Genomic DNA, 27,734 nt, shown 5'->3' on the forward strand with positions numbered 1-27,734 from the left:
TCCATATGTTTTTTTTATACGTTTAAGTGCTGTTTTTTTCCTCTTTGAAGACCTCAAAGTTAACCTATTTTACAATATCTTCGAAAAAACCTGCATTTTCATATTTTCAGAGTGATAAAAAAGTGTGAGCAAAAGCTTGACCCATCCCAATTTTTTCACCACACATGAAGAGAGTAAATTAGAATGCACTCCTAAAAAATTGTGGTGGGTCACGCTTTTGCTCATATCAAAATGTTTAAAAAAGTACATTTTTTCTGTTGTATGAAATTGCCCCATACAACATCTCAAAAATAAACATTGGCGTAAAGTAATATCTCTGAAAACTATTCGCCACATTTACACAACTATACCATGATTCATTACTATTTTGAATGTTTTAGAGCACTAAAATGAACTTATCAAACATGTTTATTAACAAATTTCAATATCGTAAAGGGACTCTCAAGGCTGATTACTTTGAGGGTAAACAAGGGTAGTTTTTGGAGACCCTGTTGATCACTGCTGGAAAAATAAAGAAGACATCAGAAGATTTTTTCAAAATATGATCAGGCAGCATTCTAAAGGTGAGAATCTTTGTAATTATGCTAGAATTTTATCATATTTGTTCTATCATCTGTTTAGCAAACCCCTCTGTGTCACCTGTCACTGTCAAATAACACTGGCATTCCACTGGATGTAACTGTGTATAAACATACACATTTTAACAAAAATAATGTACCTTGATGTTTTTTGATATATCAGGCTACATTTAATATTGTTAGAATAAGAACATTGTATCAAGGTCTAGCAGATTATGAAAAGCAAGCAGACGTCAAGTGACACATTGTTGCAAAGTGTAATATATAAGCTTAAAGTGACAAATAGTAACAGTAGAATCTGTAGGCTAGTGGTTACAGTGATGGCCTCTCAATGTTTTCTGTTATCAGACATTCAGGTTCAAATCCTGATGTTTTTTTTTTTTCTTCTTTTTTTTTCTTCAAAAGTTAACTTAAACATTGTAAATTGGCTGACAAAACTTGTGCACATAAAATACAAATTTTGTAAAAAAAAATTCTTAAGTTTGGTAATGTAAGTTACACTGTTCAAACAAACTTGAATTAACATCATGTAAATCTTGTTTAAGCCTGAAGACACTGACTTTTCCACTTTGTTCCCATACAATAAAGAACCTGTAGAAGGTAAGCATTGTTTCAAAATGTTAGTATGGTAATTTCTTTAAGTAAATATTTACAAACTGTCCGAGCTGTTAATTAGTGGTGCACTGATCAAACAAATAATTAGTTTATGGATATTTTGAGGGCTGCCAGTCAATTACCGATAACCAAATCACATAATCAATTAAAGCGTTCACTCTTTCTTCTTAAAAATATGTTTACAGAATCAATAACTATTGGTTTCAATTGTCATATTAAAACAGAGGACTGATTACCTTTGTTTTCCTGTGCTCTAACAGTTGTATTTATCTTTTATCTATAATTGATAAAAAAGTGGCCTCAACGATTGATTATGCTTTTGGAGGTCAATTCCCTTCCCTATATAACTATACTATTGACATGTTTAGCATTAGAAAAATTAGAAAGCACCAATTTCTTGAACATAATGATAATTCTTTTATGATTTCAAATATTTGTTTTCAGATAAGAGAAATTTGCTTGGACTGATTTCAGGAGTGTCATTTCATGAAGATGACAACTTAAAACTTGAGGTGGAAGGTAAGCATAATATGAGTGCTAAAAAATAAACAATATTTTTTTCTTCAATTTTCTAATTTAATGTCACAGAATTTCAGAAATACTGATGTCTCAGTGGTGATTAAATCTGCATAAGCCTTCAAGGCCAGATTACTGACATTTGAAAATAAAAAAGTAATGTTACCCTTGAATAGATTTATAATATCAAAGTTTTAAAACAGAATTTTCTTTTGATATAAAGTCATCTGTTTTCAGTTGAGAGAAGATCTGGGTATGGCAGACACCAAAACAATATGCCAGTTCCAGCAACTCTAGTGATACACGGTTGAATGCTGCAGTTCTTGACAGTGATTCAGAAACTGATTCAGAGATTGATGACCATGTGGATGAAGAGTGAAAGTGGATGTTTTATATATCTTTGCTGTGAATGAGATGTGAATAATTACTTTTTGAAGATTTTTTAATACTGACTTTTAACACTTACTTGGTGTCAAAATCAAGCTGTGCCAAGAATGTAATTTCACCTGAAATAGGCCCCTTTGAGGTCAAGACCTGTGATATTTAGTGGAAGCATGATTGGTTATTATAACAACATGTTGTGAATGAGATGTTTACTGTATATATTTGCAAGAATGTTGTAAATCCTGACTTTTAACACTTACATGGTGTTAAAATTAAGCTGTGCCAAGAATGTAATTTCACCTGAAATAGGCCCTTTGAGGTCAAGACCTGTGATTTTTAGTGCAACATGATTGGTTATTGTAGTAACATGTTGTGAATGAGATGTTTACTGTATATTTGCTAAAACCGGTTGTGAATACTGACTTTTAACACTTACTTGTTCAAATCAAGCTGTGCCCAAAATGTAATTAGACCTAAAATGGGCCCTGTGATTTTTCGTGGGACATGATTGGTTATCATAAGTACATGTTGTAAAATTGACCTATAGTTTGTTTGCAAAGAAAGTTGTGAATAATGAGCTTTTTGTAATCAATTAATTGGCAAATAATTGAATTACTGTTCACAATGTATGGCAACCCTAATTGGGCCCCTTGAAGTTAAAACCTTGTGATTGATGTTGACATGTTTTTCATCATGAATACCTGTTGTAAAACTGATACTATTTGTATGTAAATAAACTGATAGTTGTATATAAGTCATTATGGCACACTGATATTTCAGATGTCTTGTTATTTTTCATGGGAACTGATAAAACCCATTTTGGCCCCTCTGCATTGAAATTATGGCCTCAGATCATTTAAAAATTAGCTTTTTTATGCAAAGCCATCTTGTCTCTAAACAAATAACATGTGTTCAGCCAATTCTGTTTGTGGGCCAAAAACCACCCTTATCATACCTTGTCCTTTGTGTGCGTACACTTTACATGCATCTTCCTATCTTTTTGTAAATAGTTCTGTGTTATAATCTCTTTCTTAGTTCGCCTGCTTGTGCTGAAACATTGCTATGTACCGTTACAATATGGAAAATTGTGAAACAATTGGCATCCATCATCATCGGCAAGAAGGAATCCTCAGAATGTCAAGATGTCCATGGTTCTGCAAACTATGATGTGTTTCTGTGACCTAGTCATCGGTTCCGTGACCCAGCATGCCCTATCACGGTGTGCATCGACTGGAGCCAATTCCCAATTCCAGATTATTGCCTAAGGCCCAACTTAATACATTTAATCTAATGGTAAATGTCTACATGTTCTATAGATTGAACAATTTGAACTTCTGAAACAGTTTTTATATCAACCTCCAGGTTTAAATGGGTTAAGTTCAGTTACAAAACTTGGGAACTCTGAAACTTGACAAATAGATGTTTTTGCTAAACTGTTTTAAACAAGATTTAACTTTGGTCCAATAAAAATATCTATATCTGGTAAATGTAGGCGCCCTGACATCTAGGTACTTTAAGATTGATTCTTCAGTTATTTAATTATAGTGCTTGAACAGATAAATCTAGCCAAGTCCAATCGATAACGAAATAAACATGTCATTACTTTTAATAGAAGAATCTATACTGATCCTCAAAAGATATTTAAATGAGTTTGTAGCAAAACCCTAATACACGTCGTCGTTGAGACTATCTTTTCACTTTATATCCATTTAGGTAAAATGTGGCATTCGTCCACAGTGATAGTTGAAAGTCATTCTCCGAAAGCTACTATTTCTGTATCGTAATTCAAATAAATGACTCTTCTACAGACACAGTATTAACTTCGTAAATATTTTGAAAATAAAAATAACTTTTGGGGAGTTTATAACGTCATTATGGGTAAAGACCAGTCTGACCACGACTTTACCCATCAATGTGGCCACAAAACTAATAACGGTGGTATAGTTATGGGTCTCCAGAGACTTGAGACCCAAATAACGACACGCACTTTAGCCACATTCTCAGCTACCCCGCCAGTCATCAACGTTGTTCACACCACTGCTGATGAAGTGGGCAGTTTGGTATCCGTCCCCACAAGATTAGGTCTCGGTGATTGGCTAAGCTTGATATTACTGGGGGAAGGAAGGATAGTTTTCCATGGTTAATCATTGTAGTCAATTTGAGCCAGTTAGTGACAATCATTCGAGGACCTGGAATGGGAGTAAGCGTGTCCGCGCGTTATTAGCCACGGCTTATGATACTATGTTGTTGTCGTTGAAGGCGTTTAATGTCGTCTTTTGTGGCAGACGATCACGTCTTATAACAAGCGCCCCACAGAGCTTGGAGACAAACCGCGTCAGCACAAAGCCATTCAGACCATTAGCCGTGTTTACCATCAAATTGATAGACACGATCTTAAGTAACCTCTTGCGTCTTTTCAATGAGAATCTTGTGGCGATATTTAGCTGTTCCGACAGAGGCTGAGTAGATTCATGTTGTTAGTCTTGACAAGATATAATTTGGTTGATTATATAATCTTGTCTTAGAAAAATAATTGCACCGGAATTACATTCCTGGGAATGGGATACGACTTCAGCAGCGTAAACCTATGGCGGAGTTACAAATCCCTTTAACGTATTTAAGGATGATTTGATTCACAGTGCCTCCACGTGACGGTGCCATGTTGGCGCTTTTCAGAAGAATACAACGGTCGACGGATCTAAAGTATCTAATTTGGTCTGATTGATACTCTAGAATAGATCAAACTACACTCCACAGTTAATATCCAAATGGCGCCATTTTTCGGTTCCAGTAGTTCACCCTACATACTTTGTCGACGTCGTCAGTTGGATTTTTCTTCTTCACCCGTGTTTTGAGTAGCATTTCCTTATACTTCAAATCTATTCCAAATCATTCAATTCAGACACATTAGTAGATATGGTGTTTCAAATGTGTGTTGTTACACTATCATTTGAAATAGGAATGGCAATAGGTTGGAGGAGATTGCATATCAAACGTCAAAGACAACGACCAGCCTATATTATCTGCCAAAACAGATTCCAATTGGCCATAAAAAGATAAAATAGCCGTGAACAATTTCTAAATTGATCACAGAAAATCAGTGATGACACCAGTTATTGATAGGGTTAACACGTGCTACAATTTCGGTACTACACGATACTCACAATTTGCATGAAAAGTGAAGTGTGAGTTCTTTGGCGCTGTAAAGCCATGTGACGGCTATTTGTAAATAAACCAGAAAACCATCTGGCATTTTTGGTAATGAAATAGGTGTATCTTAAAACCTTGGTGAGCTAATAGGTAAATGGGTGTGTTTTAACACCTGTATTTTGTTTTAATCTCTCATGAGTGGAAGTGAGGGAAGGAGAGGTTTGGATAAGATGGGTGCTTCAACAATTTTGTTCCAGAAATACGTGATAAATATGATTTGTCCCCAGAGTGTACTTCAATACAGCTATTGATCGAAAACATATCCTGTTACTGACAAAAGGCACTGAGTCCGGCTCAGAACCTCTATCCCCATATTAAATGGTTTGTCCCTCACATGCCATTTTGAGTTGCACGAAAACAGTTGACTAGCCTTTGCATGTGTTTATGAAGGGTGCCGCCAGCATGATGGTACACCTGGTATCTTCAAAGGCTGATAGTGTTTCATGAACGTTTGGTCATGATAGGTAGTAGGAATTATGCAATTGAATTATGGAGTCTAATGGAAGTGGAAAAGGTTTTGTTCTGTTATTGCAAAACAAAAGTGATTGGTACATCAGTGTATATTGTTATTCAAGTTATTCGTGTTTTGGTGTGCCAAATTTGTGTGCGTCCACTTTACATGCATCTTCCTATCTATTTGTAAATAGCTGTGTGTTATAATTTCTTTCTTAGTTCGCCTGTTTGTGCTGACAAATTGCTATGTACCGGTACAATATGGAAAAAGGTGAAACAATTGGCATCCATCATCATCGGCAAGAAGGAATCCTCAGAATGTCAAGATGTCCATGGTTCTGCAAACTCTGATGTTTTTCTGTGACCTAGTCATCGGTTCTGTGACCCAGCATGCCCTCACACGGTGTGCATCGACTGGCGCCAATTCCAGTTACAGATTATTGCCTAAGGCCCAACTTAATACATTTAATTTAATGGTAAATGTCTACTTGTGCTATGGATTGAAACATTTTTACTTCTGAAACAGTATTTATATCAACCACCAGGTTTAAATGAGTTTAGTTCAGTTACAAAACTTGGGAACTCTGAAACTTGACAAATAGATGTTTTTGCTAAACTGTTTTAAACATGATTTAACTTTGGTCAAATAAAAATATCTATATCTGGTAAATGTAGGCGCCCTGACATCTAGGTACTTTAAGATTGATTCGTCAGTTATTTATTTATAGTGTTTGAACAGATCAACCTAGCCAACTCCTGTCGATAACGAAATAAACATGTCATTACTTTTAATAGAAGAATCTATACTGATCATCAAAATATATTTAAGTGAGTTTGTAGCAAAACCCTAATACACGTCTTCGTTGAGACTATCTTTTCACTTTATACCATTAATGTAAAATGTGGCATTCGTCTACGGTGATAGTTGAAAGTCATTCTCTGAAAGGTACTATTTCTGTATCGTAATTCAAATAAATGACTCTTCTACAGACACATTATTACCCTCGTAAACATTTTGAAAATGAAAATAACTTTTGGGGAGTTTATAACGCCATCATCATGGGTAAAGACCAGTCTGACCACGACTTTACCCATCAGTGTGGCCACAAAACTATTAACGGTGGTATAGTTATCGGTCTCCAGAGACTTGAGACCCAAATAACGACACGCACTTTAGCCACGTTCTCGGCTTCCCCGCCAGTCACCAACGTTGTTCACACCACTGCTGATGAAGTAGGCAATTTGGTATCCGTCCCCACAAGATTAGGTCTCGGTGATTGGCTAAGCTTGATATTACTGGGCGAAGGAAGGATATTTGTCCGTGGTTAATAATTATAGTCAATTTGGGCCAGTTAGTGACAATCATTCAAGGACCTGGAATGGGAGTAAGCGTGTCCGCGCGTTATTAGCCATGGCTTATGATACTATGTTGTTGTCGTTGAAGGTGTTTAATGTCGTTTTGTGGCAGACGATCACGTCTTATAACAAGCGCCCCACAGAGCTTGGAGACAAGCCGCGTCAGCACAAAGCCATTCAGACCATTTAGCCGTGTTTACCATCAAATTAATAGACACGATCTTAACTAACCTCTTGCGACTTTTTAATGAGAATCTTGTGGCGAATATTTAGCTGTTCGGACAGAGGCTGAGTAGATTCATGTTGTTAGCCTTGACAAGATATAATTTGGTTGATTATATAATCTTGTCTAAGACAAAATAATTGCACCGGAATTACATTCCTGGGGAATGGGATAGGACTTCAGCATTGTAAACATATGGCGGAGTTACAAATCCCTTTAACGTATTTAAGGATGATTTAATTCACAGTGCCTCTCCATGACGGTGCCATGTTGGCGCTTTTCAGGAGAATACAACGGTCGACGGATCTAAAGTATCTAATTTGGTCTGATTGATACTCTAGAATAGATCAAACTACACTCCACAGTTAATATCCAAATGGCGCCATTTTTCGGTTTCAGTAGTTCACCCTACATACTATGTTGTCGTGGACAGTGTTTTGAGTAGCATTTCCTGATGCTTCAAATCTACTTCAAATCATTCAAATCAGACTGTTTAGTAGATATGTTTTTTGATGAAATGTATGTTGCTACATTTTAAATGGGAATGGCAATAGTTTGTAGGAGATACCTCAACCAGACGTCAAAGGCAGACAATGACGAGTCTATATTATCTGCCGAAACAGATACCAATTGGCCATAAAAATGGTAAGTGGTGAAAAAATATGAATTGATTATTGAAAGTCAGTACAGTGACACCAGTTATCCGTAAATACCAACACTTGCTTCAATATCGGTAGGAAATATCGGTATTTGTTTGAAAATGTAAGAGTGTGTTCTCTGATGCCTCAAGGCAGAACTAAGACCATGCGACGACCATCTGTAAACCCGACAATGAGATGGCACGCTTGGTAATCAAATATGTGTATTTTAACGCCTATGTTATCTTTGAATCTGTCATGAGTGGATGGAGGGACAATTCAAAATTTCAAATAATTTGTTCTGGAAGCCGTTACAGTGAGTGAGTTTAGTTTTACACCGCTTTTAGCAATATTGCATCAATATCACGACGGGAGACACCAGAAATGGGCTTTAACACATTGTACTATGTAGGGAAACTAACCCGGGTCTTCAGCATGACGCTTTAACCACTAGGCTACCCCGTCGCTCAAACGGTAAACAACACTTATAAAAAGGATATCGTTTCATAAACTACATGATATGCAGTAGGACTTATATATAGTCGAATATTATTATATTTTAGCAGAGATTTATGAATGTGGAAAGAGTTTTGTTCTTTTATTAAAGAAAGCGCGTGATTGTAATCCAAACATTGTTTCGTAGAAACATCGACTTCCACATGAGCTCTTGTTCTCTAACCTTTGGTCTGCAGAGGCAACTCTAAATTAGTTCTGGTCCCCAAACCATTAGTTTGAAGGAACATAGCACCTGCCTTCATCTACCCCTTTAATCAGTCGTCAGCTAATAAAGCCAATTTCTTATCTAAAATACCTGTTTTAAAGAACCAAACTCCAGCCCACTGAGCACATAAAGCGTTGGTACCTCATTAAGGACAGGTATCGGCACCATTTGGAACTGTTCGGTTGCCTTGCAAGCCAATATGTCGGCGGTAGCGTGGGCGTATAAGATTTTCTGTGCAAACCTTCTGAAGCATTCAATCCAAACCCACGACCGGTGTTCTCTTGTATCAATTGTCTTGCGCTGATGCGCCCGTGTTCATAGAACAGGTTGAACTTCATCGTACTTCATCGACATACAGACACCCCCGCTGTTGTGTCGAACTCTGATGTGTCGATCGTACTGTTGCCTCGAGTAAAAGCAGCGTAGTTCTGATGTAGTCATCATGCTGCGGTTGTGTCGAACCTCGAATAACTCGAAGTAAAAGCTGCTTGGTTCAGATGTAGTCACCATGTTGCGGTTGTGTCGAACCTCGGAAAACTCTAAGTAAAAGCTGCGTAATTCTGATGTAGTCATCATGTTGCGGTTGTGTCGAACCTCGAATAACTCGTAGTAAAAGCTGCGTAGTTCTGATGTAGTCATTATGTTGCGGTTGTGTCGAACATCGAATAACTCGAAGTAAAAGCTGCGTAATTCTGATGTTGTCGTCATGTTGCAGTTGTGTCGAACCTCGGATAAATCAAAGTAAAAGCTGCTTGGTTCTGATGTAGTCATCATGTTGCGGTTGTGTCGAACCTCGAATAACTCGAAGTAAAAGCTGCTTGGTTCTGATGTAGTCACCATGTTGCGGTTGTGTCGAACCTCGAATAACTCGAAGTAAAAGCTGCGTAGTTCTGATGTAGGCATTATGTTGCGGTTGTGTCGAACCTCGGAAAACTCGAAGTAAAACCTGCGTAGTTCTGATGTAGTCATCATGTTGCGGTTGTGTCGAACCTCGAATAACTCGAAGTAAAAGCTACGTAGTTCTGATGTAGTCATGTTGCGGTTGTGTCGAACTTCGGATAACCCGAAGGAAAAGCTGCGTAGTTGTGATATTGTCATCATGTGTGGTTGTGTCGAACCTCGGATAACTCGAAGCATTAGCTAAGGTCTCTTCAATCTCGACACAAAAGTGCATGACTGTATACTTGTAAAAGCAGTAAAACACCCGTGTATTGTTCATTTTACACAGTACTAAATTAAACCTGCCATGCCATGCCGTGAAAAGTTCGGATGTTTTCTTAACTTCACACTGTGACAGATGTATGCCCAACAGTCACATTAATTTCAGTATGAAAGAACTGGGTCTTAAATTATGTATATTTCGATAACGCTTTGCAAAATGTTGGCTTTTTTTGTTATTGTAAAAGTAGAGTTTATATAGACTATGGGGTGAATATATATTTCATAAAAAGAAGGAGGTCATGGGTCAGATTCATACGTTATTAGACTGCCTAAATCATATCAGCCTAAAATAGAATTCAACTTATGACGATGATCTTACCTCAAAACCAATAACAAATATTTTCAAATCCACCCACTCTTTTTAAACTGCCAATCCTTCGCCTTCCTGTTGACTTCATTCAATTGTACCAGATATTATATGCAGTAATGAAAAATGGTTTTGAAATCATGACAAGATGTGATTGAGATTGCTACTTATATAGTATGACCAGAAATTATTGAGAATTTTAGGAATATGTTTAATTGGATTTCTAGTATAAACAACCTTGACCAGCTATCAAGTGTTTGGTTTCATTCAAGAGAGACAACTCCGTTAATCCTTTTCATTAGTTTGTGAAGAGTTATCCCCTTTGTTTACTTGCTAGCAGACGACATTTTTAATGATCCTCAGTATGGATGATTTAGAGAAGAGGAAGTTGATTTTAGAGTATTATAACAAGGACATCAGATCAGCTAAAGTGATTTCAAGTAGAACAGGCATCCCTTTGTCCACTCAGATGAAAGTTCCGTGTGGCTGTTTCCTAATACACTGAAATTCTGGACCAAAGAAACTGAAAACCTTTTGTATCAGCGCCCAAAGTACAGTCCGAAATTTAACGCGTGGGTGGCATATCTGTGTATTTGAAGGGAATATGAACAGTGAGCGGTACACAGATATTCTCGAGGGATTTTACTTCCATCTGCTCACGTGTTCTATGGAAAATTTTTGATTTCCAGCAGGACAACGACCCAAAACATCGTTCAAAGCATTCACAGGCCTGGTTTCGGACCCAAAATATGACACTATTAGATTGACCAAGCTATAGCCCTGACCTAAATCCAATAGAAAATGTTTGGGGACCTATGAGGGAAAGTGTCAATAAGAAAAATCTGACAAATATTGCTGAAATGAAAGAAGAGGTGGTCCGATATTGGGATAGCATGGACCACGACTTTCTAACTTCTTTGATCAGTAGTATGCTTCGCCGCATTGAAGCCTGCATTGCTGGCCATGGTGACTTGACAAAATACTAACTGTTCACCTGTCTTTGAATCCGAGTTATGTTCTGCTAATATTCACATTTAATACGTGAGTAATTAGTGGAAAAGAAAAATTACAATCTTAAATTCTCAATAATTTCTGGTTGTACTGTACCTCTCTTTTGTATAACCAGATGCCCAAATGATTGCTCATATTTGGTAAATCGTGTATGGGAGGACAAACTCACATCTTTTGTAAATCGTTGTACACCTGAATCAAAGATGTAATATGTGATATAACCTGATGACATTGAAGTCAAAACATTATAAAAGGTTGGACTGAAAGCATCATGGCATTCAGGACAGAAACTAACTAGGACATATTAAGAAGCTTTAAAGTTTTGATATACCTGAGACTGTATGATGAACTTTACCAGAAAGCATTACGCAAAGGGCGAGGGGGTAAAATTGTGGCCAGCAATGTCAAACTCTCAAGTCATAACCCCTTAATAGTAATCACTCTGAAACCACCACATCGATGGAAATTGCACTTCTCATTGAATTAGAAAGACTTTGAAATACTCTCAGGAACACAAACTACACTTTAGTTCATTTTAGGTGCCTAAGGGTTGCGAATGTCAATACTACAAGTTTGTCAAAGAATTTAGGGAATGTACAGGTTATCCTGATAAGAAATGATGTTTGAGGGTGGTTTACTAGTTTATGTTAATAAAAGCCTGACTTTTAAGAGAATTCCAGAACTTGAAAATGTCTACGATGAAACATTTTGGATTCAGATATATTTACCTCAAAATTCGCCGTTATTATGTACTGTATACCGACCAGAGTATAATTCTTTGGACTTTTGGGCTCGCTTAGATAATAGCGTTGAAAGTGCTCTTGATATGTCGTCTAAAGTTGTTATTGTTGGTGATATAAAATGAAAATCTCTTATCCGCTAGAAAACTTAATGTAAATGAACTCTTGGTTATGAAAAATTTAAGAAATGTTATATCTGAACCTACTAGAGTTACCAAAACAACCAGTACTTTGCTTGATCCGGTAATTGTCAGTGAAGACATTGGTGTTTTTGACAGTGGTGTTGTTGAGTTTGATAGCAATATAAGTGATCACAGGGGAACATATGTAAACATAAGTACACAGTTATGTAACAACATATCTTATAAGCAAGAAATCTGGTGTTACAATAAGGGTGATAATGAAATGCTCAATTATCTTATAGAAAATGCAGAATGGAAGGATTTATATAATGGATGTTCAAATGTTAATGATGCTTGTTCACTATTTTATAACAAATTTACTCAACATGTCAAATCATGTATTCCTTAAAAAATAGTAACTATTCGTCCAAATGACAAACCATGGTATGATTCTAATTTGAGGAGGGAATCCCGAAAAGAGACCGATTACGGAGAAAGGCCAAGAAAACAAAAAAAGAGAGCGATAAAAAAGCTTATAAACATCAGAGAAATAGAGTAAACAACATGAAATGCTATGCGAAAGAAAACTTTTACTCTAATATTAATGGCCTACTTTTGGAATTATACTCTGAAAATAAATCTTCATATTGGAAATTATTACGTTATATTGTTAAAAACTCGGGCTCTACTTCGCATATTCCTCCTCTCAAGCAGAATGTTGATGATGAATTTCCAACGCTATTTCCTGATTTGGAAAAAGCTGAAAAACTTAATACATATTTCGAATCAATTTCTCGTTTGAATGATAAATAATTTCTGAGAAGGAAGTATCTGATGTTATAAAATGTACAGCTAGCAGGATAGAATAAGTCATAAATTATTAAAGAATAAACAAAGCTTCAGGGCACGGATAGAATAAGTCATAAAATTATTAAAGAATACCATTTATTCCATATTTGTACATCTTTCGACAACAAAGAAAAATATTGTATGATATTTTGCGATGTATCCAAAGCTTTTGATCGTGTGTGGCACAAAGGGCTTGTACGTAAATTAGAGATGTATGGTATTAGAGGCCAGCTTTTGCAATGGATATCGAGTTACATAAGTGATCGCAGTCAACACGTCTTTGTAAACGGAGCTATATCCAAGCCCAGGTACTTAACAGCTGGCGTCACCCAGGGATCAGTATTGGGACCCTTTTTTGTTCGTTAACGATATTGCTGATAAATTAGATTGTGTAACAAGACTTTTTGCTGATGATACCTCGCTTGGAAAATCATCGAAAAATACTAAAAAAGAAATCGAAACTTCTCTTAATACCAATTTAGACATATTATATAGCTGGAGCAAAAACTGGTTGGTCTCATATAATCCTGAAAAAACAGAAGCAGTGTTGTTTTCCATGATTGATGAAACTGAAGAATTGAAATTATTTTTTTGACGGAAAGCAAATCAATTTGGTAAACAATCATAAACATCTCGGAATAACATTTGAAGCAAACGGCAAATGGTCTTGTCATCCTAATCAAATTATCAAGTCGTGCACCAAAATGATATCATCAATGCGGAAATTGAAATACTTACTAAACAGAAATACAATCAATACTATTTATAAGATATTTATCAGACCACACTTTGAATATGCTTGTGAATTATGGGATGGCTGTACTGTACAACAGGAAGAAAACTTAGAGAAACTTCAGTTAGAAGCTGCCAGAATAGTTACGGGTCTACCTAGATATACTTCACGTCAAATTCTATATTATGAGACAGGCTGGGAAAGGCTGGATGAACGAAGAAAAAGAAGAAAACTTTGTCTATTCTACAAAATTCAAAATGATTTAGCCCCTGTATAACTTAAAAGATATTACTCCAGATAGTGTTGGATCAAGATCTAATTATAACCTTAGGAATGCTAACAATATTCTTCTACCTTCTGCAAGGTTAAGGCTTTCATATGATTCTTTTTTCCATCAACTGTAAGAATGTGGAATAATATTTCTGATACCGAAAGAAATCGACCTTCATTACAAAGTTTCAAGTCGTACCTCTAAAGTGCGAGCAACCTGTAGCTCCATCATATTACTCGTTTGGAATTAGAAAATTAAATATTATACACACAAAATTGAGATATATGACTAGTCAGCTAAATTATGATCTGTATCTTTTCAACATGAAAGATTCTGCTTCTTGTTACTGTGGCAATAATTGTGAAAATGTACATCACTTCCTATTAGAATGTAAACTGTACAACATTCAAAGGGAAATATTAATGTTAAATTTAAAAGTATTGTAAATCGAGACTCTCCAATCACATTGTCCTTGATGTTATTTGGAAGTCCTGATATGACCATTCAACAGAATGAATACGTATTTAAATGTGTGCAAACTTTTATTCATCAATCAAAACGTTTTGTGTGATCACATGAGTTGTATCCCTTCCTCACTTAACTTTCCTATTTCTTCTCTCTATTCTTTCCTAATATGTATATAATTGAAAATGTATGTATGTAAATATTAGGGGCGGGTATTTTAAGTTGGATTACTTGTCCCCAATCCCTTTCACATTTGTGAATAAAATATGTTTAAATCAAACTCTCAAGTCATAACCCTTAATAGTAATCACTCTGAAACCACCACATCGACGGAAATTGCACTTCTTCTCATTGAATTAGAAAGACTTTGAAATACTCTCAGGATCACAAACTACACTTTAGTTCATTTTAGGTGCCTAAGGGTGCGAATGTCAATACTACAAGTTTGTCAAAGAATTTAGGGAATGTACAGGTTATCCTGATAAGAAATGATTTTTGTTTTGCCAAATTCGAGTGCATATACTTTACATGCATCTTCCTATCTTTTTGTAACCAGCTGTATTACAATTTCTTTCTTAGTGCTGACAAATTGCAAATGTACCGTTACAATACGGAAAAAATGTGAAACAATTGGCATCCATCATCATCGGCAAGAAGGAATCCTCAGAATGTCAAGATGTCCATGGTACTGCAAACTCTGTGACCCGGCATGTGACCTAACACGGTGTACATCGGTGGCGCCAATTCCAGTTACAGATTTTGGACTAAGGCCCAACTTAATACATTTAATTTAATGGTAAATGTCTACATGTTCTATGGATTGAAACATTTGAACTTCTGAAACAGTTTTACATCAACCACCAGGTTTAAATGAGTTAAGTTCAGTTACAAAACTTGGGAACTCTGAAACTTGACAAATAGATGTTTTGCTAAACTGTTTTAAACAAGATTTAACTTTGGTCAAATAAAAATATCTTTATCTGGTAAAATGTAGGCGCCCTGACATCTAGGTACTTTAAGATTGATTCGTCAGTTATTTATTTATAGTGTTTTGAACAGATCAACCTAGCAAAAATCGATAACAAAATAAACATGTCATTACTTTTAATAGAAGAATCTATACTGATCCTCAAAAGATATTTAAATGAGTTTGTAGCAAAACCCTAATACACGTCGTCGTTGAGAATATATTTTCACCTTTATATCCATTAATGTAAAATGTGGCATTCGTCCACGGTGATAGTTGAAAGTCATTCTCTGAAAGGTACTATTTCTGTATCGTAATTCAAATAAATGACTCTTCTACAGACACATTATTAACTTCGTAAACATTTTGAAAATGAAAATAACTTTTGGGGAGTTTATAACGCCATCATCATGGGTAAAGACCAGTCTGACCACGACTTTACCCATCAGTGTGGCCACAAAACTATTAACGGTGGTATAGTTATCGGTCTCCAGAGACTCGAGACCCAAATAACGACACGCACTTTAGCCACGTTCCCGGCTTCCCCGCCAGTCATCAACGTTGTTCACACCACTGCTGATGAAGTAGGCAATTTGGTATCCATCCCCACAAGATTAGGTCTCGGTGATTGGCTAAGCTTGATATTACTGGGGGAAGGAAGGATAGTTTTCCGTGGTTAATAATTGTAGTTAATTTGGGCCAGTTAGTGACAATCATTCGAGGACCTGGAATGGGAGTAAGCGTGTCCGCGCGTTATTAGCCACGGCTTATGATACTATGTTGTTGTCGTTGAAGGTGTTTAATGTCGTCTTTTGTGGCAGACGATCACGTCTTATAACAAGCGCCCCACAGAGCTTGGAGACAAGCCGCGTCAGCACAAAACCATTCAGACCATTAGCCGTGTTTACCTTCAAATTAATAGACACGATCTTAACTAACCTCTCGCGTCTTTTCAATGAGAATCTTGTGGCGATATTTAGCTGTTCCGACAGAGGCTGAGTAGATTCATGTTGTTAGTCTTGACAAGATATAATTTGGTTGATTATATAATCTTGTCTAAAACCAATAATTGCACCGGAATTACATTCCTGGGAATGGGATACGACTTCAGCATCGTAAACCTATGGCGGAGTTACAAATCCCTTTAACGTATTTAAGGATGATTTGATTCACAGTGCCTCCACATGAAGGTGCCATGTTGGCGCTTTTCAGGAGAATACAACGGTCGACGGATCTAAAGTATCTAATTTGGCTGATTGATACTCTAAAATAGATCAAACTACACTCCACAGTTAATATCCAAATTGCGCCACTTCTCGGCTCAGGTAGTTCACCCTACATACTTTGTTGTCGTGGAAAGGTGGATTTTTCTTCTTCATCAGTGTTTTGAGTAGCATATTCTTATATTTCAAATCTATTCCAAAGCATTCAAATCAGACACTTTACTAGATATACTTTTTCGAATGTATGTTCTTACACTATCATTTGAAATAGGAATGGCAATAGGTTGGAGGAGATTGCATATCAAACGTCAAAGACAACGACCAGCCTATATTATGTGCCAAAACAGATTCCAATTGGCCATAAAAAGATAAAATAGCCGTGAACAATTTCTAAATGGATCACAGAAAATCAGTGATGACACCAGTTATTGATAGGGTTAACACGTGCTACAATTTCGGTACTACACGATACTCACAATTTGCATGAAAAGGTAAGTGTGTTCTTTGGCGCTGCAAAGCCATGTGACGGCTATTTGTAAATAAACCAGAAAACTAGCTGGCATGTTTGGTAATGAAATAGGTGTATCTTAAAACCTTGGTGAGCTGATAGGTGAATGGGTGTGTTTTAACACCTGTATTTTGTTTTAATCTGTCATGAGTGGAAGCGAGGGGAGCAGAGGTTTGGATAATATGGGTGCTTCAACAATTTGTTCCAGAAAAACGTGATAAATATGATTTGTCCCCAGAGTGTACTCCAATACAATTATTGATCGAAAACATATCCTGTTACTGACAAAAGGAACTGAGTCCGGCTCAGAACCTCTATCCCCATATTAAATGGTTTGTCCCTCATATGCTATACTGAGTTGCACGAAAACAGTTGACTAGCCTTTGCATGTGTTTATGAAGGGTGCCGCCAGCATGATGGTACACCTGGTATCTTCAAAGGCTGATAGTGTTTCATGAACGTTTGCTTATGATAGGTAGTAGGAATTATGCAATTGAATTATGGAGTCTAATGGAAGTGGAAAAGGTTTTGTTCTGTTATTACAAAGCGAATGTGATTGGTACATCAGTGTATATTGTTATTCAGGTTATTTCGCCTTTTGGTGTGCCAAATTTGTGTGCGTACACTTTACATGCATCTTCCTATCTATTTGTAAATAGCTGTGTGTTATAATTTCTTTCTTAGTTCGCCTGTTTGTGCTGACAAATTGCTATGTACCGTTACAATATGGAAAAATGTGAAACAATTGGCATCCATCATCATCGGCAAGAAGGAATCCTCAGAATGTTAAGATGTCCATGGTTCTGCAAACTCTGATGTTTTTCTGTGACCTAGTCATCGGTTCTGTGACCCAGCATGCCCTCACACGGTGTGCATCGACTGGCGCCAATTCCAGTTACAGATTATTGCCTAAGGCCCAACTTAATACATTTAATTTAATGGTAAGTGTTTACATGTTCTATGGATTGAAACATTTGAACTTCTGAAACAGTATTTATATCAACCACCAGGTTTAAATGAGTTAAGTTCAGTTACAAAACTTGGGAACTCTGAAACTTGACAAATAGATGTTTTTGCTAAACTGTTTTAAACAAGATTTAAGTTTGGTCAAATGAAAATATCTTTATCTGGTAAATGTAGGCGCCCTGACATCTAGGTACTTTAAGATTGATTCTTCAGTTATTTATTTATAGTGCTTGAACAGATCAACCTAGCCAACTCCTGTCGATAACGAAATAAACATGTCATTACTTTTAATAGAAGAATCTATACTGATCCTCAAAAGATATTTAAATGAGTTTGTAGCAAAACCCTAATACACGTCTTCGTTGAGACTATATTTTCACCATATATCCATTAATGTAAAATGTGGCATTCGTCCACAGTGATAGTTGAAAGTCATTCTCTGAAAGCTACTATTTCTGTATCGTAATTCAAATAAATGACTCTTCTACAGACACATCATTACCTTCGTAAACATTTCAGAAATGAAAATAACTTTTGGGGAGTTTATAACGCCATCACCATGGGTAAAGACCAGTCTGACCACGACTTTACCCATCAGTGTGGCCACAAAACTATTAACGGTGGTATAGTTATCGGTCTCCAGAGACTTGAGACCCAAATAACGACACGCACTTTAGCCACGTTCTCAGCTTCCCCGCCAGTCATCAACGTTGTTCACACCACTGCTGATGAAGTGGGCAATTTGGTATCCGTCCCCACAAGATTAGGTCTCGGTGATTGGCTAAGCTTGATATTACTGGGGGAAGGAAGGATAGTTTTCCATGGTTAATAATTGTAGTCAATTTGGGCCAGTTAGTGACAATCATTCGAGGACCTGGAATGGGAGTAAGCGTGTCCGCGCGTTATTAGCCACGGCTTATGATACTATGTTGTTGTCGTTGCCGGCGTTTAATGTCGTCTTTTGTGGCAGACGATCACGTCTTATAACAAGCGCCCCACAGAGCTTGGAGACAAGCCGCGTCAGCACAAAGCCATTCAGACCATTAGCCGTGTTTACCTTCAAATTAATAGACACGATCTTAACTAACCTCTCGCGAGTTTTCAATGAGAATCTTGTGGCGAATATTTAGCTGTTCCGACAGAGGCTGAGTAGATTCATGTTGTTAGACTTGACAAGATATAGTTTTGGTGATTATATAATCTTGTCTTAGACAAATAATTGCACCGCAATTACATTCCTGGGAATGGGATAGGACTTCAGCATCGTAAAGTTATGGCGGAGTTACAAATCCCGTTAGCGTCTTTAAGGATGACTTGATTCACAGTGCCTCTCCATGAAGGTGCCATGTTGGCGCTTTTCAGAAGAACACAACGGTCGACGGATCTAAAGTATCTAATTTGGTCTGATTGATACTCTAAAATAGATCAAACTATACCCCACAGTTAATATCCAAATGACGCCATTTCTCGATTCCAGTTGTTCACCCTACATACTATGTTGTCGTGGACAGTGTTTTGAGTAGCATTTCCTGATGCTTCAAATCTACTTCAAATCATTCAAATCAGACTGTTTAGTAGATATGTTTTTTGATGAAATGTATGTTGCTACATTTTAAATGGGAATGGCAATAGTTTGTAGGAGATACCTCAACCAAACGTCAAAGGCAGACAATGGCCAGTCTATATTATCTGCCGAAACAGATACCAATTGGCCATAAAAATGGTAAGTGGTGAAAAAATATGAATTGATTATTGAAAGTCAGTACAGTGACACCAGTTATCCGTAAATACCAACACTTGCTTCAATATCGGTAGGAAATATCGGTATTTGTTTGAAAATGTAAGTGTGTGTTCTCTGATGCCTCAAGGCAGAACTCCGACCATGCGACGACCGTCTGTAAACCCGACAATGAGATGGCACGCTTGGTAATCAAATATGTGTATTTTAACGCCTGTGTTATCTTTGAATCTGTCATGAGTGGATGGAGGGACAATTCAAAATTTCAAATAATTTGTTCCGGAAGCCGTTACAGTGAGTGAGTTTAGTTTTACACCGCTTTTAGCAATATTGCAGCAATATCACGACGGGAGACACCAGAAATGGGCTTTAACACATTGTACTATGTAGGGAAACTAACCCGGGTCTTCAGCATGACGCTTTAACCACTAGGCTACCCCGTCGCTCAAACGGTAACAACACTTATAAAAAAGGATATCGTTTCATAAACTACATGATATGCAGTAGGACTTATATATAGTCGAATATTATTATATTTTAGCAGAGATTTATGAATGTGGAAAGAGTTTTGTTCTTTTATTAAAGAAAGCGCGTGATTGTAATCCAAACATTGTTTCGTAGAAACATCGACTTCCACATGAGCTCTTGTTCTCTAACCTTTGGTCTGCAGAGGCACCTCTAAATTAGTTCTGGTCCCCAAACCATTAGTTTGAAGGAACATAGCACCTGCCTTCATCTACCCCCTTTAATCAGTCGTCAGCTAATAAAGCCAATTTCTTTTCTAAAATACCTGTTTTAAAGAACCAAACTCCAGCCCACTGAGCACATAAAGCGTTGGTACCTCATTAAGGACAGGTATCGGCACCATTTGGAACTGTTCGGTTGCCTTGCAAGACAATATGTCGGCGGTAGCGTGGGCGTATAAGATTTTCTGTGCAAACCTTCTGAAGCATTCAATCCAAACCCACGACCGGTGTTCTCTTGTATCAATTGTCTTCCGCTGATGCGCCCGTGTTCATAGAACAGGTTGAACTTCATCATACTTCATCGACATACATACACCCCCGCTGTTGTGTCGAACTCTGATGTGTCGATCGTGCTGTTGCCTCGAGTAAAAGCTGAGTAATTCTGATGTAGTCATCATGCTGTGGTTGTGTCGAACCTCGAATTACTCGAAGTAAAAGCTGCTTGGTTCTGATGTAGTCATCATGTTGCGGTTGTGTCGAACCTGGGGAAAACTCGAAGTAAAAGCTTCGTAATTCTGATGTAGTCATCATGTTGCGGTTGTGTCGAACATCGAATAACTCGAAGTAAAAGCTGAGTAGTTCTGATGTTGTCGTCATGTTGCAGTTGTGTCGAACCTCGGATAAATCAAAGTAAAAGCTGCTTAGTTCTGATGTAGTCATCATGTTGCGGTTGTGTCGAACCTCGAATAACTCGAAGTAAAAGCTGCTTGGTTCTGATGTAGTCACCATGTTGCGGTTGTGTCGAACCTCGAATAACTCGAAGTAAAAGCTGCGTAGTTCTGATGTAGGCATTATGTTGCGGTTGTGTCGAACCTCGAAAACTCGAAGTAAAACCTGCGTAGTTCTGATGTAGTCATCATGTTGCGGTTGTGTCGAACCTCGAATAACTCGAAGTAAAAGCTACGTAGTTCTGATGTAGGCATTATGTTGCGGTTGTGTCGAACCTCGGAAAACTCGAAGTAAAACCTGCGTAGTTCTGATGTAGTCATCATGTTGCGGTTGTGTCGAACTTCGGATAACCCGAAGGAAAAGCTGCGTAGTTGTGATATTGTCATCATGTGTGGTTGTGTCGAACCTCGGATAACTCGAAGCATTAGCTAAGGTCTCTTCAATCTCGACACAAAAGTGCATGACTGTATACTTGTAAAAGCAGTAAAACACCCGTGTATTGTTCATTTTACACATTACTATATTAAACCTGCCATGCCATGCCGTGAAAAGTTCGGATGTTTTCTTAACTTCACACTGTGACAGATGTATGCCTAACAGTCACATTAATTTCAGTATGAAAGAACTGGGTCTTAAATTATGTATATTTCGATAACGCTTTGCAAAATGTTGGGGTTTTTTTGTTATTGTAAAAGTAGAGTTTATATAGACTATGGGGGTGTATATATATTTCATAAAAGAAGGAGGTCATGGGTCAGATTCATACGTTATTAGACTGCCTAAATCATATCAGCCTAAAATAGAATTCAACTTATGACGATGATCTTACCTCAAAACCAATAACAAATATTTTCAAATCCACCCACTCTTTTTAAACTGCCAATCCTTCGCCTTCCTGTTGACTTCATTCAATTGTACCAGATATTATATGTAGTAATGAAAAATGGTTTTGAAAATCATGACATGATGTGATTGAGATTGCTACTTATATAGTATGACCAGAAATTATTGAGAATTTTAGGAATATGTTTAATTGGATTTCTAGTATAAACAACCTTGACCAGCTATCAAGTGCTTGGTTTCATTCAAGAGAGACAACTCCGTTAATCCTTTTTCATTAGTTTGTGAAGAGTTATCCCCCTTTGTTTACTTGCTAGCAGACGACATTTTTAATGATCCTCAGTATGGATGATTTAGAGAAGAGGAAGTTGATTTTAGAGTATTATAACAAGGACATCAGATCAGCTAAAGTGATTTCAAGTAGAACAGGCATCCCTTTGTCCACTCAGATGAAAGTTCCGTGTGGCTGTTTCCTAATACACTGAAATTCTGGACCAAACAAACAGAAAAACCTTTGTATCAGCGCCCAAAGTACAGTCCGAAATTTAACGCGCGGGGTGGCATATCTGTGTATTTGAAGGGAATATGAACATGGTTGTTTTCCATGATTGATGAAACTGAAGAATTGAAATTATTTTTTTGACGGAAAGCAAATCAATTTGGTAAACAATCATAAACATCTCGGAATAACATTTGAAGCAAAAGACAAATGGTCTTGTCATCCTAATCAAATTATCAAGTCGTGCACCAAAATGATATCATCAATGCGGAAATTGAAATACTTACTAAACAGAAATACAATCAATACTATTTATCAATAGATATTTATCAGACCACACTTTGAATATGCTTGTGAATTATGGGATGGCTGTACTGTACAACAGGAAGAAAACTTAGAGAAACTTCAGTTAGAAGCTGCCAGAATAGTTACAGGTCTACCGAGATATACTTCACGTCAAATTCTATATTATGAGACAGGCTGGGAAAGGCTGGATGAACGAAGAAAAAGAAGAAAACTTTGTCTATTCTACAAAATTCAAAATGATTTAGCCCCTGTATACTTAAAAGATATTACTCCAGATAGTGTTGGATCAAGATCTAATTATAACCTTAGGAATGCTAACAATATTCTTCTACCTTCTGCAAGGTTAAGGCTTTCATATGATTCTTTTCCATCAACTGTAAGAATGTGGAATAATATTTCTGATACCGAAAGAAATCGACCTTCATTACAAAGTTTCAAGTCGTACCTAAAGTGCGAGCAACCTGTAGCTCCATCATATTACTCGTTTGGAATTAGAAAATTAAATATTATACACACAAAGTTGAGATATATGACTAGTCAGCTAAATTATGATCTGTATCGTTTCAACATGAAAGATTCTGCTTCTTGTTACTCTGGCAATAATTGTGAAAATGTACATCACTTCCTATTAGAATGTAAACTGTACAACATTCCAAAGGGAAATATTAATGTTAAATTTAAAAAGCATTGTAAATCGAGACTCTCCAATCACATTGTCATTGATGTTATTGGGAAGTCCTGATATGACCATTCAACAGAATGAATACGTATTTAAATGTGTGCAGACTTTAATTCATCAATCAAAACGTTTTGTGTGATCACATGAGTTGTATCCCTTCCTCTACTTAACTTTCCTATTTCTTCTCTCTATTCTTTCCTAATATGTATATAATTGAAAATGTATGTATGTAAATATTAGGGAGCGGGTATTTTAAGTTGGATTACTTGTCCCCAATCCCTTTCACATTTGTGAATAAAATATGTTTAAATCAAACTCTCAAGTCATAACCCCTTAATAGTAATCACTCTGAAACCACCACATCGACGGAAATTGCACTTCTCATTGAATTAGAAAGACTTTGAAATACTCTCAGGATCACAAACTACACTTTAGTTCATTTTAGGTGCCTAAGGGTGCGAATGTCAATACTACAAGTTTGTCAAAGAATTTAGGGAATGTACAGGTTATCCTGATAAGAAATGATTTTTGTTACTTGAAATTTAAAGTATTCAGCAATATCGGCTTAAATGAGTGCATTGTTGATAAAGTCAATTAGTGCTGGTGAATAAGATAGACCTCTCGTACCTGCCATAGTTGATGTGTCGGTGTCACGTACATCAGGTGTGCTAGTCCCAAATAATTTGGCGCAATTTTCTCTATAAAGCAGGTCAAAATAGTGCTCAAAATAGTGAAATATAGTTTACAAAGTTTAGCGGTTTGGCTTTTGGAGTTCCAACACACAGCCATCTAACCATCTCACAAAGCCAGCCAAAGCCGCAGTGGCTGATAATGCTGACGATTGGTGCCTGACGCCAGAGCGTGGGTCAGAGTCCCGAATGGACTCAACCCCAAAAGTACTAGAATCTGTACTTTAATGAGAAAGTGTAATCCCAAATATAACATATGTTGCATCTGACCACTTTCTAAATAACATTGTGTATTCGTTGTATTTAAACTCTGTCTAGTTTTTATGTGTCAGATCGGTGTATATTGGTATTCAGGTTATTTCGTCTTTTGGTGTGCCAAATTCGAGTGCATATACTTTACATGCATCTTCCTATCTTTTTGTAACCAGCTGTATTACAATTTCTTTCTTAGTGCTGACAAATTGCTATGTACCGTTACAATACGGAAAAATGTGAAACAATTGGCATCCATCATCATCGGCAGGAAGGAATCCTCAGAATGTCAAGATGTCCATGGTACTGCAAACTCTGTGACCCGGCATGCCCTAACACGGTGTACATCGACTGGCGCCAATTCCAATTCCAGATTATTGCCTAAGGCCCAACTTAATACATTTAATTTAATGGTAAATATCTACATGTTCTATGGATTGAAACATCTGAACTTCTGAAACAGTTTTTATATCAACCTCCAGGTTTAAATGGGTTAAGTTCAGTTACAAAACTTGGGAACTCTGAAACTTGACAAATAGATGTTTTTGCTAAACTGTTTTAAACAAGATTTAACTTTGGTCAAAAAAAAATATCTATATCTGGTAAATGTAGGCGCCCTGACATCTAGGTACTTTAAGATTGATTCGTCAGTTATTTAATTTATAGTGCTTGAACAGATCAATCTAGCCAAGTCATGTCGATAACGAAATAAACATCTCATTACTTTTAATAGAAGAATCTATACTGATCCTCAAAAGATATTTAAATGAGTTTGTAGCAAAACCCTAATACACGTCTTCGTTGAGAATATATTTTCACCTTATATCCATTAAGTAAAATGTGGCATTCGTCCACAGTGATAGTTGAAAGTCATTCTCCGAAAGCTACTATTTCTGTATCGTAATTCAAATAAATGACTCTTCTACAGACACAGTATTAACTTCGTAAATATTTTGGAAATAAAAATAACTTTTGGGGAGTTTATAACGACATCATCATGGGTAAAGACCAGTCTGACCATGACTTTACCCATCAATGTGGCCACAAAACTAATAACGGTCGTATAGTTATCGGTCTCCAGAGACTTGAGACCCAAATAACGACACGCACTTTAGCCACGTTCTCAGCTATCCCGCCAGTCATCAACGTTGTTCACACCACTGCTGATGAAGTATGGCAATTTGGTATCCGTCCCCACAAGATTAGGTCTCGGTGATTGGCTAAGCTTGATATTACTGGGGGAAGGAAGGATATTTTTCCATGGTTAATCATTGTAGTCAATTTGAGCCAGTTAGTGACAATCATTCAAGGACCTGGAATGGGAGTAAGCGTGTCCGCGCGTTATTAGCCACGGCTTATGATACTATGTTGTTGTCGTTGCCAGAGTTTAATGTCGTCTTTTGTGGCAGACGATCACGTCTTATAACAAGCGCCCCACAGAGCTTGGAGACAAGCCGCGTCAGCACAAAGCCATTCAGACCATTAGCCGTGTTTACCATCAAATTAATAGACACGATCTTAACTAACCTCTTGCGTCTTTTCAATGAGAATCTTGTGGCGAATATTTAGCTGTTCCGACAGAGGCTGAGTAGATTCATGTTGTTAGTCTTGACAAGATATAATTTGGTTGATTATATAATCTTGTCTTAGACAAATAATTGCACCGGAATTACATTTCTGGGAATGGGATAGGACTGCAGCAGCGTAAAGCTATGGCGGAGTTACAAATCCCTTTAACGTATTTAAGGATGATTTGATTCACAGTGCCTCCACGTGACGGTGCCATGTTGGCGCTTTTCAGAAGAATACAACGGTCGACGGATCTAAAGTATCTAATTTGGTCTGATTGATACTCTAAAATAGATCAAACTACACTCCACAGTTAATATCCAAATGACGCCATTTCTCGGTTCCAGTTGTTCACCCTACATACTATGTTGTCGTGGACAGTTGGATTTTTCTTCTTCACCCGTGTTTTGAGTAGCATTTCCTTATACTTCAAATCTATTCCAAAGCATTCAAATCAGACACTTTAGTAGATATGGTTTTTCAAATGTGTGTTGTTACACTATCATTTGAAATAGGAATGGCAATAGGTTGGAGGATATTGCATATCAAACGTCAAAGACAACGACCAGCCTATATTATCTGCCAAAACAGATTCCAATTGGCCATAAAAAGATAAAATAGCCGTGAACAATTTCTAAATGGATCACAGAAAATCTGTGATGACACCAGTTATTGATAGGGTTAACACGTGCTACAATTTCGGTACTACACGATGCTCACAATTTGCATGAAAAGTAAAGTGAGTTCTTTGGCGCTGTAAAGCCATGTGACGGCTATTTGTAAATAAACCAGAAAACTATCTGGCATTTTGGTAATGAAATAGGTGTATCTTAAAACCTTGGTGAGCTAATAGGTAAATGGGTGTGTTTTAACACCTGTATTTTGTTTTAATCTCTCATGACTGGAAGTGAGGGAAGGAGAGGTTTGGATAAGATGGGTGCTTCAACAATTTTGTTCCAGAAATACGTGATAAATATGATTTGTCCCCAGAGTGTACTCCAATACAGTTATTGATCGAAAACATATCCTGTTACTGACAAAAGGCACTGAGTCCGGCTCAGAACCTCTATCCCCATATTAAATGGTTTGTCCCTCATATGCCATTTTGAGTTGCACGAAAACAGTTGACTAGCCTTTGCATGTGTTTATGAAGGGTGCCGCCAGCATGATGGTACACCTGGTATCTTCAAAGGCTGATAGTGTTTCATGAACGTTTGCTTATGATAGGTAGAAGGAATTATGCAATTGAATTATGGAGTCTAATGGAAGTTGAAAAGGTTTTGTTCTGTTATTACAAAACGAAAGTGATTGGTACATCAGTGTATATTGGTATTCAAGTTATTTCGTGTTTTGGTGTGCCAAATTTGTGTGCGTACACTTTACATGCATCTTCCTGTCTATTTTGTAACAATTTGTGTGTTATAATTTCTTTCTTAGTTCGCCTGTTTGTGCTGACAAATTGCTTTGTACCGTTACAATATGGAAAAATGTGAAACAATTGGCATCCATCATCATCGGCAAGAAGGAATCCTCAGAATGTCAAGATGTCCATGGTTCTGCAAACTATGATGTTTTTCTGTGACCTAGTCATCGGTTCTGTGACCCAGCATGCCCTAACACGGTGTGCATCGACTGGCGCCAATTCCAATTCCAGATTATTGCCTAAGGCC

The sequence above is a fragment of the Haliotis rubra genome, unplaced genomic scaffold, assembly GCF_003918875.1.
Source record: "Haliotis rubra isolate DU_JTF1 unplaced genomic scaffold, ASM391887v1 Scf14, whole genome shotgun sequence".
Classification (NCBI taxonomy): Eukaryota; Metazoa; Mollusca; class Gastropoda; order Lepetellida; family Haliotidae; genus Haliotis; species Haliotis rubra.